At 37.6% G+C, this 12,042-nt stretch overlaps 1 long non-coding RNA gene across 1 annotated transcript; it reads right to left on the bottom strand.

Moving 5' to 3' along the window:
* Positions 1-9,551: 9,551 nt before the first annotated feature.
* Positions 9,552-11,469, bottom strand: LOC140134055 (uncharacterized). The gene is made up of 3 exons (XR_011856050.1): positions 11,388-11,469; positions 10,316-10,474; positions 9,552-9,965 (listed from the first exon to the last, which is right to left on the bottom strand). It is a non-coding gene; the product is annotated as an uncharacterized lncRNA (long non-coding RNA).
* Positions 11,470-12,042: the final 573 nt, after the last annotated feature.

Raw genomic sequence — 12,042 nt, 5'->3', positions numbered from 1 at the left:
TGAAGAGATGTAAACACGATCATACAGAGATCAAACAGCCTGTACCTTATGCAATAGATATACTGGTTTGGCTATTATCCTGCATTATATCATCAGGCTTTTAGACAAAGTCATGCTTGATGTTAAAGGGTGCTGCCCTACAATGTAGCCAGAGGCAACATTTTCATTTGTTATCCATGGTCTCCTTTCTTCTAAAAACCAACTTTTAGAATTATACCAATGAGTCAGAAAGGCTCTGGGGGTCGGGGTGGTGTTACCAAACCCTCTCCATGCTGCAGCTACATAGACTGTTACACGGTCTCCACCTCCCCCGTACGTTCTCAGCACTTCCCCCTCCCCCTGCTGTAATCTCAGGTCAGCAGAGGAAGTTTCAGCAGACAGTGGAAGGGGGTAAAGTGCTCCAGCATGTGTAAGCTACAGTATATTGGAGCTCTAGTAACTCCCTCAGAGTTGATTTCAGAAGGAAAGAGGCCGAGGATAAGAAATATAGTTAGATTACCACAGTCACGGTGCCTAGATCTATGAGTAAGTGTTCCTGGATTATCATGCTTGAAGTTGATGGTAGATTTTCTCTTTAGGTATTTTTCTTTAGGTATGAAACAAGTTCATCATTTGTTTTCTTATCTGTATGAGGCTTTCGGATACACTGCTCTCTGCAGGAGAAAGAGCAGAATAAAGGGCACAAAGAACCTGCTATAGTTAATGAAGTACAACATATTCCAAAGTTTACTATTATCTCCTGCTTTATTAATGTATAAAATCAATAAAAAATGCCTAAAAGGTTTAAAAACGTTTTCGCTTGTCTTGCGGTTGTGTTCTACTTATTTTTTTACAGATCTGGTGCATTTGAGATAATTTCGCATATTAGGTATTGCATTACCTCAATGAACCTGGCACCTTTTTAGACATTTATATTAACTAGTTGAACCCCAGTAAAGTAGCTTTTAAGTGTCAAATTAAGTGTAATATATATCAGGCTTAAGAAATCCCAGGAGATTGTTATCCAATTTTCCGCCCCTGCCTAAACATTTAGGTCACCTTCTTCCAATCACTGATGGTAATTTGTCTACTCGTATATGCCATGTCTTAGAGAAAGACCACTTACATCCATGACAGAACTGCATAAACTCACTTGACACATGTGTAGGGGTGCAGTTCTGCATGGCCGCCATACCTCTGCAGGTAAGTTAAGACCCCATACCTCCAGTCCCCCTACAGGGACAGCACTGCCACAAAAAAGACTGAGACAGCATATAAGTTCAGGAACAGATGTAACAGTTCATCACTCCATGTGTCCTTGGGCTAGAGATGGAGTGCATCTTTACTAGAAGCCCTACTTCTATGTTTCCATGAAGTCACTAAATTATCATAATTTTTAGATGCAGTTTATCTCAAATCAATAGACAGAGTTAAACCCACACCCTGCTATCTCATACACACACTTTTATTTGCAGCTTCACATACAGTATGAAACATAAGAAATGAGGAACAGCAGTCTGCGTTATATAACCTCTGCTCTCCAAACAGATGGCAACATGTTGTGTAAGTCAATTTCTCCAAGTATCTATTTCCACCTGACTCCTGTAGTTTGATCCTTGTGTTTCTATGATAGTGATATAGAAATGGGCTCAGTGAATACTTTCAATACTGTCTTTGGCAGAAGAGAAAGCAAAGGACCTGTGATATTGTAGCAGCACTTATCTAATATGGCAAGAAAAAAACTGTAATTATCTAACCCTCTGGCTATATATTTGTCTAGTCCTTTGGATGTTGTGTGCTTTTTTTTATAGCAGTCTACAGAGAGTTAATAGTTTTTTAGATCAGTACTTGGTAATCCTGCCTAAACTTTCAATCTGGGGACCAGAAGAGATCAGTGAGCAAAATATGTCGGCTAGGGCTGCTTTAAAAAGTTAAACTAAAAATCTCTATAATGTTTTAATGTAAAGAGACTTGCACTGTCGACATCCATAGTGGTCAAACGGTTAATGGAATAAATGCATAATGTCAAATGGCCTGAGACAAAATCTAATTAACTTTTTAACCCCAAAAGAATTAATTTCTTATAATGAGCCTTTATGTCTAACCTTGCCAGGGTAAAATGCAAGTCATATAGAGAAGACTCCATGGAGTCCACAATGAAGTGCTGAGAATTAATAAGTATGAGTATGTAAAACAAAGCAACTTAGTATGAGAGAAAACATAGGAGTTCATTGTTACTGTCCCACCACCCTGAGCGCACATCTAGGCCATGCGACCTCTAGTGTTGAGTCATTAATGGAGATTCAGTGCCATGACATACTCTAGTCCCTTTCCATGGTATTCTTACATTCTAATATGCTTTCTGTGAAAGGTTGACATTGTGTTGCTTATTCCCCTTGATTTGCCTACTGATAAACTTAACCTTAAACATAGCATTTAATAAGTTTCCTTCATTTTATATCTATAGGAAATTACAAAGATAACTTTCTATGAGGTTGATCCTCACGTGTGTTAGAAATTAGATTGTGAGCTCTTCTGGGGAGAAGTGATGTAGTTTGCTGTAGAATATATTGGTATTATACAATGTACAGGAAATATGTGTAGCAAACATTGGGGTATTATAATATGTATTGATGTATATTGTTATATACAAATTACCTGTATATTCATGCCATTTATTGTCATATTAACCTAGCCAATGGTATTTTCTAGTCTGTTAGTTGACTGTAATGAAGCTGTTGTTATTTTTGTCTGTATTGAGGATACTTTACTGGTGTCACACAGTTATGGTTGCTTAGCTTTCCACATATGTTTCACTATATTGTTCCCTGGAGCAGAGTGACACTTCATGGCTTCTTTATAACAATTAATAGAACATACTTTTGTTTACTTCAGATGATGACTTTGCTGTGCAATGGTCTGTTGCTGCTGCCTTGTCTCTGCCAATGGCTCGAGGCTATGAGGATGTCTTTTCAAATTCAGGCAGCAAGGGGCCTCGATTAAGCTCCTCTGCCTCCATTATAATGAAATGCTGTACAGTGATACCTTAGGGGTCATGTATGAAAAGTGCACTAAGGGGTCACAGAACGAATGTATAAAAAAGAGACTTTTTGTAAATTCTTTTTAGAAAGGGTAAGCCGTGATACCTATAGTTCACGGTGTTGCTTCAGGACATTTTTCCCAATTTAGATTTGACAATTTTGTTTTATTCTTTATTTCCCTTTATTCATAGTTTTTTTTAAGTTTCATGTGTCCAAAATGTTTAAAATAATGTGTTTATTTATTTTAATCTATCACACCGGGTTAAATATGTGATACTTTTTGGCAGCACAGTGGGAAGTTCTAACCTGCTTTTAGGCCTCATCTTTACCCTTGTTATGGGGAAGGGATTTATATCCTTATCTGATCTTTCTCATTCTCTTATTTAACTCTGTGCTCTTTAGCCCCCAAACGGTGGCTTCAGTTGACTCTGTGTAATGTCATTTATACATAAATAGAAAAACTATCTAACTTTAAAGCCCTTTGATATCAGTTTGGCACATTTTACCTAAAGCAGTATACTTTTGGTATTAAAGTGGACCTATAATCTCTCCTGACATGCTGATTGCAGTAAATATTTGTAATCCCCCTAATATAACAATTTGGGTACATCATTTCTTCTAACTCTGCATTGTACAGTTTTTCTGCTATGTTTATATGAATAAATTGACTGGTTATAGTGTGTCCCTGCAGAAACTGACAGTGTCAGACTAAGCAGAGACCCAAACCCTTTGCTTTAAACCCTAAACGTCGGTGGCTGCTGGTATTGGCTGCTTATTGCAGCAAACACCCACCGGTAACACCCGCGAACGGCGCTAGCATCGGTTGCAGTTGTTAACCCTTTGATCGTTGCCGGCAAAGCTGTGTGGATGCCGCCATGTTGGCTTAGATCGTCGCCATGTTTGTTTCGATTGATTTAGATCATCATGGAGCAGCGATCTGTTACAATGATAGTCTTTCGTCTCATTTTAACACATTTATTACTATGTGAGATTTGCACATTGTAATAAACGATGTGGAAAGTCCCCATATTCTTGTTAACATGTAAGGTATTGCCACGTCCCAGAGTGTTCGATCTATCAAAATATAATAACAGTCATTCACAGTTTTTAACCACATAACGGAAAATTGCGCCTAAATATAAAAATTCAATAAAAAGTGATCAAAAGGCCGTACAGTCCTAAAACATTTTAGCCTTAAAAACATAATCAAAAGTTGCAAAAATTATACCACGCACAGTTCTGTACACTGAAGTATAAAAAAAGTTATTAGTGCCAGAAGATGGCAAAATTAAGATTTTTTTTTTTGTACAGGAGGTTTTCATTTTTGTAAATGTTTGAAAACATTATAAAACCTATATAAATTTGGTATCTCTGTGATTGTACTGACCGAATAAAGGAGACATGTCAAAAGGAGCGCACAGTGAAAGGCATAAAAACCAGGCACACAATAAAATGGTGCAAATGCATTTTTTCCACCAATTTCACTGCATTTGGGGATTTTTTTTACTGCTTTCCAGTACACGGCATGGAATATAAAATACTGTAACCATGAATTGCTATTTGTTACGCAGAAAACAAGCCCTCATATAGCTCATGGAAAAATTAAAAAGTTATCGATTTTTGAAGGTGTGGAGTGAAAAATTAAAATGCAAAAACAAAAAATGGCCTGGTCATTGAGGGGTTAATGTAACGTAATTTCTTGTAAGAATAACAGAGGGACAACACAAAACAGAGTTATAAGACAGAATTATATGACAGACGTTCTAGAATCATTATATTTGAGTCATCGCAAATATTTAGTACAACAGACAAAGCATGTAAGGTGCATGTAAGGTGCCATATGCACAGTTACAGAGGCGTATACATTCCCCTCCTTCTTTTAAAACTGAAAATGCCCTGGTGAGTATTACTGGTTCATATAGGGAAGCAAGAGAGGCTTCTTAAAGAAGGTAACAGACGTGACACCAGACAGTGTGTGAAACATGTAGACCTCAGCTACACTCTCCCTGCTGGTACACATGGTACTTCCTATACAAGTTCTAACACTACCAATTACATACATTTACATTCAATTCATACATGAAATAAAATAACTTATTTTGTGTTCTGTATACCCTGTATGTGTTGTGTCATATCTGTCATAGGTATATAATATTTACACACCTTAATAACTGTATTGCCCTGTAAGTAACTATCCTCCAGTATTGAAGGTAGCATCGGTGGATCATATACAGTATTTGGGATGTAAATGATGATTTGCTATAAGCTTTGGGGTGCTGATAAAACTGCAATTGATAATTTGTCAATCTTATGTGCTTGATCCTTATGAATCTTCTATTAATTTACCCAAAGCTTCTATTAATTCCCCCCAGAGCCTATTGATTGTTTGTGTGTCTGGATATCTGATCTTTATATGTACAATATTTTATTATCATCCTATTTATAGGTAAATCAGTCGCTCATTAGAGTTATAAGGCACAATTTCTATTGTGACACATCGATTAGGCCACTTGTCACTGTGCATTTGTATTCTTTAAACACATATAAGCCGGGTACAACCCTAAACTGATACTGAATTTATTTCAATTGCTTTTATCTTATTTTAAAACACAGAACATATGCAACTTCTTAGAACCTTTCTGTTTACTTTCAGCTAAAAATTGCTCAGTGGATGCAAAACGGCCCAAAGTTATAATTCATTGAATGAAATCTAAAGCAGATTCTCCAGGCCACATGGAAACGCCAGACAATGAATGGTGAATGCTGGGTTTGCTTTCTCCGAGAGGCCCCCCTATAGCTCCTCTGTGCTAGGAAAGTGACCCAGGAGCAAGCATGAGTCTGTCATTCCAGCCATTAGTCAGCATCGGCATACTGAGTAGGGGATGTTTCACGCTCAGTCTCAAGCCATGGAAGAAGCATAGACTATTTCTATATTTAGGGCTTGCATAATGCACGGGCCACTTTGTGAACTTACGTTAACCCCAAAATGAATTATCACATTACTTTAGACTTTTATTACAAGCAAATAAAATATAGAGAATGTTAAATTATTGCTCTATATCTCTCTTGCTGGATTACATTAGATTGCATCACCTAACAGATTGGTGCAGCATGTCCCTCAATATTGGCAGTCAAAATGCTATCCACAAATAGTACATTTATGATGCATTTATACTATATCAAACTTAACTCTGTTTCCGCTGCTACATTTCTCCCCATTATGATATATGCGGAATGGAACAGATAGTGACAGGGTCAAATGACTACTCTCATAGGCGTGTGCATGGGGTGTGGCAAATGTATTGCTACACAATGGGAATGCTGCTCGAAACTAGAGTCAGCCCATTTATAGTGGGGGGAGGGGGTGACTGGGGAGTAGTGAACAGACAATTAATAAATTCAATCTTCCTCCTACTGCTCGGAGGCTGTGGTCATCATGTGAGCCCACCTGCTTCCACCAATCAGCTTACCTACAATAAATTATTCTGTACAATTGCCTGGTGTACGTCCCTATTGAATGCACGGCACATAACTCCTACTGAATTTTGATGACAGGCTGGATTTATATGAAGGAGTACCCTAAATGATATGAACAATCAGTCTGTCTATGTATCTATCAATGTGTGCGTATATATTGAGAAATATTTATATCTTATATAACATTAGGTCATCATATTTCTTTAAAGCTAGAAGCTGAACAAACACTTTGAGAACCAATGAACCATTAGGATGTATTTTTCTATAAATACCTAAAAGTCATCATTTATTGGGAGCAAGGGAACTTAAGTCGAAAAGAAAAACTATCCATACAAATGAGATATGAATGGAGAATTGTGTGAAATAAGGTGTATTATTTAAGGTTATGTATTCCTCTTGCACGGAGCGATGTATCAGCGTGCCCTTGGGTAATGTGCACAGCATTAGAATCTTGGCATCTGTGTCAGTGAGGAATTCATATCGTTTTCCTGGAAGACAGCCACATTATTTGCCAAACTCCAACAAGTTCCTCGACAGAGGGAACATGGCAGTGGAATAAAAGGAGAAATCCAGATCTAAAATTTCAATATAAACCTGTGTTTATCCACTAGACAATTCAATGGAGATTTAAATTGCATCCATGGGAAATTTGAGCATAGGTTAAATGTGGTATGCCACATATATTTCTTAATACCTGATGGTGGGTGACTAGAGGAGCACATTTGCTAATGTTCCCTACACAATAAAAAAAACTTGGTGATGATTTTGAAAAATAGCTTGGACCCCCATAATAAACCACCATTCATTTTAAAGAGATTTCTTACAGGAGCTCTCTCATCTCAGGAACTATTTCTATAAACCCTTAGAACTTTATAGATGTAACTGGCGGAGTAGGCCTCTCTGTGTAGAGTATTCTTAGGTATTCATCTGCAATGTGTCTCCAGTGGCAGCTTCCCTATGGCAATGGCAGCCATCTACCTGAAATATTTTAATGTAGACCTCCAGGAATTCACTTTGAAAAAGGATCTGTTGATATCAGACATCTAACCTGACCTCGTACACAGGGAAGCCCACTGATTTTTTTTATGTTGGGGAATCCCTTCCCTAATTCTGCAGGCTATATATTTCTGTGATCCCGCTGTGTATGTTGAGACCACAGAACTCTGATCTGGGACCATTTGCTGAGGTTATAAATGCTGTTACAGCAATCACTATGAAATTTATAGTATTTTACACAGGAATTGGAGAAATATCACTGTAACCTGCTCAAGCCAGTGTTTTCTATCAGAGTGGCAGTCAACCCCTTACATGCTGTGACCCATAGTGACCCTGACATCTAGGGGGTAAATTCTGCCTTCATTGTACATCAGAAAATAGTCAAAATTTAATTAGACACTCCTGCCCACAAAAAAGTTTAAATCAATTAAAATTAGTCTAAATGCAATTAAAAAGAGCTTGCATTGTATCATGGACCGTAAAAATAGAGAGTTACAAGTCTTGAAAGGCTATGATGCACAAAAAGAAAAAAAGAAAAAGAAAAAAAAATATATATATATAGATCAAAAAACGATTAATTATGGATCAAAATAAAAATTGTATCATATCAGTTAGATATCAGTTAGTTAGAAAGATAATGGTGGAATTGCACCCTTCCACAAAGGGTTAATTAGGTAATATATAAAACTTAAAAATAGAAAAAATACATAAATAATCATATCAGTGCAATACTTAATGAATAAGATTTCATATACAGGCGGTCCCCTACTTAAGAACACCTGACTTACATACGACCCCTAGTTACAAACGGACCTCCGGATGTTGGTAACTTACTGTACTTTAGTCTTAGGCTACAATAAACAGCTATAACAGTTATCACTGGTGGCTACAATGAAGCTTTATTATTAATACTGGTTCTTATAACAATCCAACATTTTTCAAATCCAATTGTCACAGAGACCAAAAAAATTTGGCTGGGATTACAATGATACAATATACAGTTCCGACTTACATACAAATTCAACTTAAGAACAAACCTACAGACCCTATCTTGTATGTAACCCGGGGACTGCCTGTATTTATACTTCCTATGTAAATGCATTATTAAAAACATTTTTGAACAGTGATAGATGTAATCGCTCAAAGCCTACCGCCTACCGAAAGTTATCGGCAGTTTGTAAACAATTGCCATTTACATGTATAACATCGTTACTATGTATCTATATAGACTACTTACACTCAAGTGATGTGTGCGTTTCACTGTGTCCTGCGTCACAATATCACCAGACAGAAGACTTTTTACATAGGAAGTATAAATATATTATATCTTATACACAAAATGTATAGGATATCTGCTTTAAAGGGGTATTTCCATGAAGACAAGTTTCTTATATGTACTCAGGATAACAAAATAACACATTCTCTAATTCGCTGTTATTAAAAAAATATGCATTTCACAGATATAAGTCCAACCTGTCTCTATCAGTCCTGCTGTACACAATTTCAGTTGCCCCTAGATCCGACCCTGTAACTTCAGACTAAGGGTCAGGCGCCATCTTGGATGAAATCTTGCAGATGAGATTTCTGTGTCTTGTGCCTGTAGCCACGCCCCCTGCAATCAGACATTGATTCGCTCCTGGGCAGGAGATTGTGAGGAGAAACAAGCTGCAAACTACAAGCAAGGAGATAAGTGATCCGGGGGAAGCGGAATGCAGGCACATAGCTGTGAGACTGAGAGCAGAGATATAGCAGACTCACTCTGTAATAGGCATCTAATGGATCTCATGCATCTCTGATCTGTCTCATCTCTCTCTTTCTATGTGTCAGTGTGTAAGTACAATGTCAGAAGTCAGATGAAAGTGTATATAAACCTTGGACCCTGATAATCTAACCACATTGTCACCCCACAGAACTAGATGGATTATAATGTGTCTGCTTAGAGAAGCCCCGTCCCACACCCTGGGATTTTGCACTGGCCAGCCTAAGGATTGATAGGAGCCAAAATAGCAACAAAACTGAGTAAAATTGTTAAGGGTTAAAATGATCTTTATTGTGTTAACATCACTAGTGGATTGAAATGTGAGAATTTTCTTTTGTGGGAAAACCCCTTTAACACATACTTGAACTAGAGGGTGCCCTAGAAGTGCTTGTACTCTCTTTTTTTGTATAAGCAGTGGTTAAAGTGGTTAACGGTAATCCACAAGCTCCTGAGTCCCCCCGCAATTAAAACCTGCATTATGTAGGGCACTTTGTGCTTTTTAAACATATGTTTCCTGTTTCTCAACCATTTGTCACATAAAAATTTTATTACATGTTCGCTTTTATAATAATGATCTTTTTTGTACCCCGTTATAGTGGTAGTTGTCATGCCTTCTGTTGAACTTGATCTTTTCTTTCTATGTCTTCTTCTACATGGGGATGTCAATCATTGCGTAAAATGGGGGTGCTGGGCAATACGGGATGAGAAGTGGGCTACAAGAGAAGAAAACACGTTTTGTCACACCCCTGGTGCATCAAGAAGGTCCTTTGCACAAAGACAACAACATAATTGAAATGTTAGCTCACTAGGCAACACAGAAAATGCACTGTATTATAAAGTGCTGCTTTGTAAGGTGACAGACCTTTAAGAATGTTACATATGGACAATAAACATACAATGACTTTCACATTCTGTTCTCAAAAAGCAAAGTACATGCCTGTGTGCATGCCATAATGGTCTTTGTATTAATTGTACACAGCAGTGATTTGCAGCCAGCCCAGTAATTGGCAATAGTGATTGTGGACCCCCACACTGACCCCACCCTTCTAGAGGTACTGCTTACTTCTGAACCAGCAGGTGGCGCATTATATTTGCTCACTTGACTTGGCTGCCTCAGTGCTTCAGGACTGTTGTGACATGCAGGGTTGATATCTATACACATGTGACATAACACGGAGCAATGGTACACATGGATGCAGGGACGAATTGTAATTCATCACACCTAAAAAAAAGCATTTTGTAAAACAAGTCTTGGGGTTTTAGCGTAATATCTTGACATTACTATTCTTGCCAGCTGGCACCTTAATAGCCATTTACATGCATAATATTAATTATTTAAGGGACTCTTTGTGTCTCTATTATAATATATGACCTATTAAACTGCACACTATGTTTTTTGATATGTTGGTTTCATTTTGTAGTATGAGTTACAAAGAACATAAAATAATAATATTCAAATGAGGCAAAGTCATGCTTTGTGCAGCGCTGCGTAATCTGCAGGCTCTATATAAATAAAGAATTCTTATTATTATTAAAGAGAGTCCAAAAACTCTAGGTCTGTGATTTTAACCCTTAGATATGAGAAAGGATTTAGTATATAAAATAGAACAATTGTTAAAATGAAAAGATAGAAAATAAGAGTAAATGGGATAACAGTTGGCTCAGTGAGAGAAAACTGACGGTCATCATTAAGGGTAAACTCTCAGAGTGGGTCACAGTCGTTAGCATTGTGTCTCCTTTTTTTATTTGTACAGTAATTACCTTGTAGAACGAAGTTAGAATAAAATTTTATTAATTTGGTTAAAAGCTTTGTACAATAATCAACAAAGAGGAAGACAGTATACGGTAATATTATAGAGGACATTGTGGAAGCTGAAAGCTTGGGTAGAAATATGACCAATGACACCTAATGTGGATAAATGTAAGGTTTTGCATCTCAGGTAAGGAAAAAAAAAATAGAGTTACGTTTTAAATTGTAAAATGTTGGGTCCAGATGACACATACCCTTTATTCTTTGGGTCATTTTGATAACAAAGATATCAAATGTATATGTTTTATAAATGTCTTAATTAGTGATGTGAGGTCCGAACAGCCTAATTCGAGTTTATAGGGAATTTGGCAGGTTTAGCACTCACGGATCCGAAGACCCGACAGACGCTGCTGATCGGGATAAGGGTCTGTGTTCGGGGATATTACACCAAGCTGCTTGATTGACTGATGAGCCAATCAAGCAGCTTGCAGCTACTTAGCAATCACAGGCATTCCTATGATAGGCCAGACTGGACATGTGACCCTGCTACATACCAGCAGACTTACAAGTCCAGATGCCATTACAGAGGAGGGAGAGGTTGCTGGTCCTTGTAGGGCCAGTCAGAGAGCCAGGGACCACTCAAAACCCAGAGAATCTGGGCAAACTTAGATAGGGAGAGAAGGCTTCTGTTTTTAGGGAGAGGTGAAGAACAGCATAAAGCTACTGATGGGCTGCTAAAGTGCAGGGATATTCCTACTGCTTATGGAGGATTATACATAAATACTTGGTAAGACCAGACAGGAATATTAGCAATATGTCATCTCCAAAAAAATCCTAAAGGTGCTCCTGTCCATGATTACTTTGCAGTACTACGTACTGTAGTATGGCACTATATGGTAGGATCAATCAGACAACCTGGGGTTAAAGTACCGTAGGGGGCCTGAAAAATAGTTTAAAAAATCTATTCAAATTTGGTATCTCTGTGATCTCACTGACTCAAAGAATGACGTAAACATGTCATTTGGGGCGCTAAGTGAAAA

The sequence above is a fragment of the Engystomops pustulosus genome, chromosome 5, assembly GCF_040894005.1.
Source record: "Engystomops pustulosus chromosome 5, aEngPut4.maternal, whole genome shotgun sequence".
Classification (NCBI taxonomy): domain Eukaryota; kingdom Metazoa; phylum Chordata; class Amphibia; order Anura; family Leptodactylidae; genus Engystomops; species Engystomops pustulosus.
The sequence above is the reverse complement of the archived record's forward strand: the minus strand, read 5'-3'. Positions and strand labels throughout refer to the sequence as shown.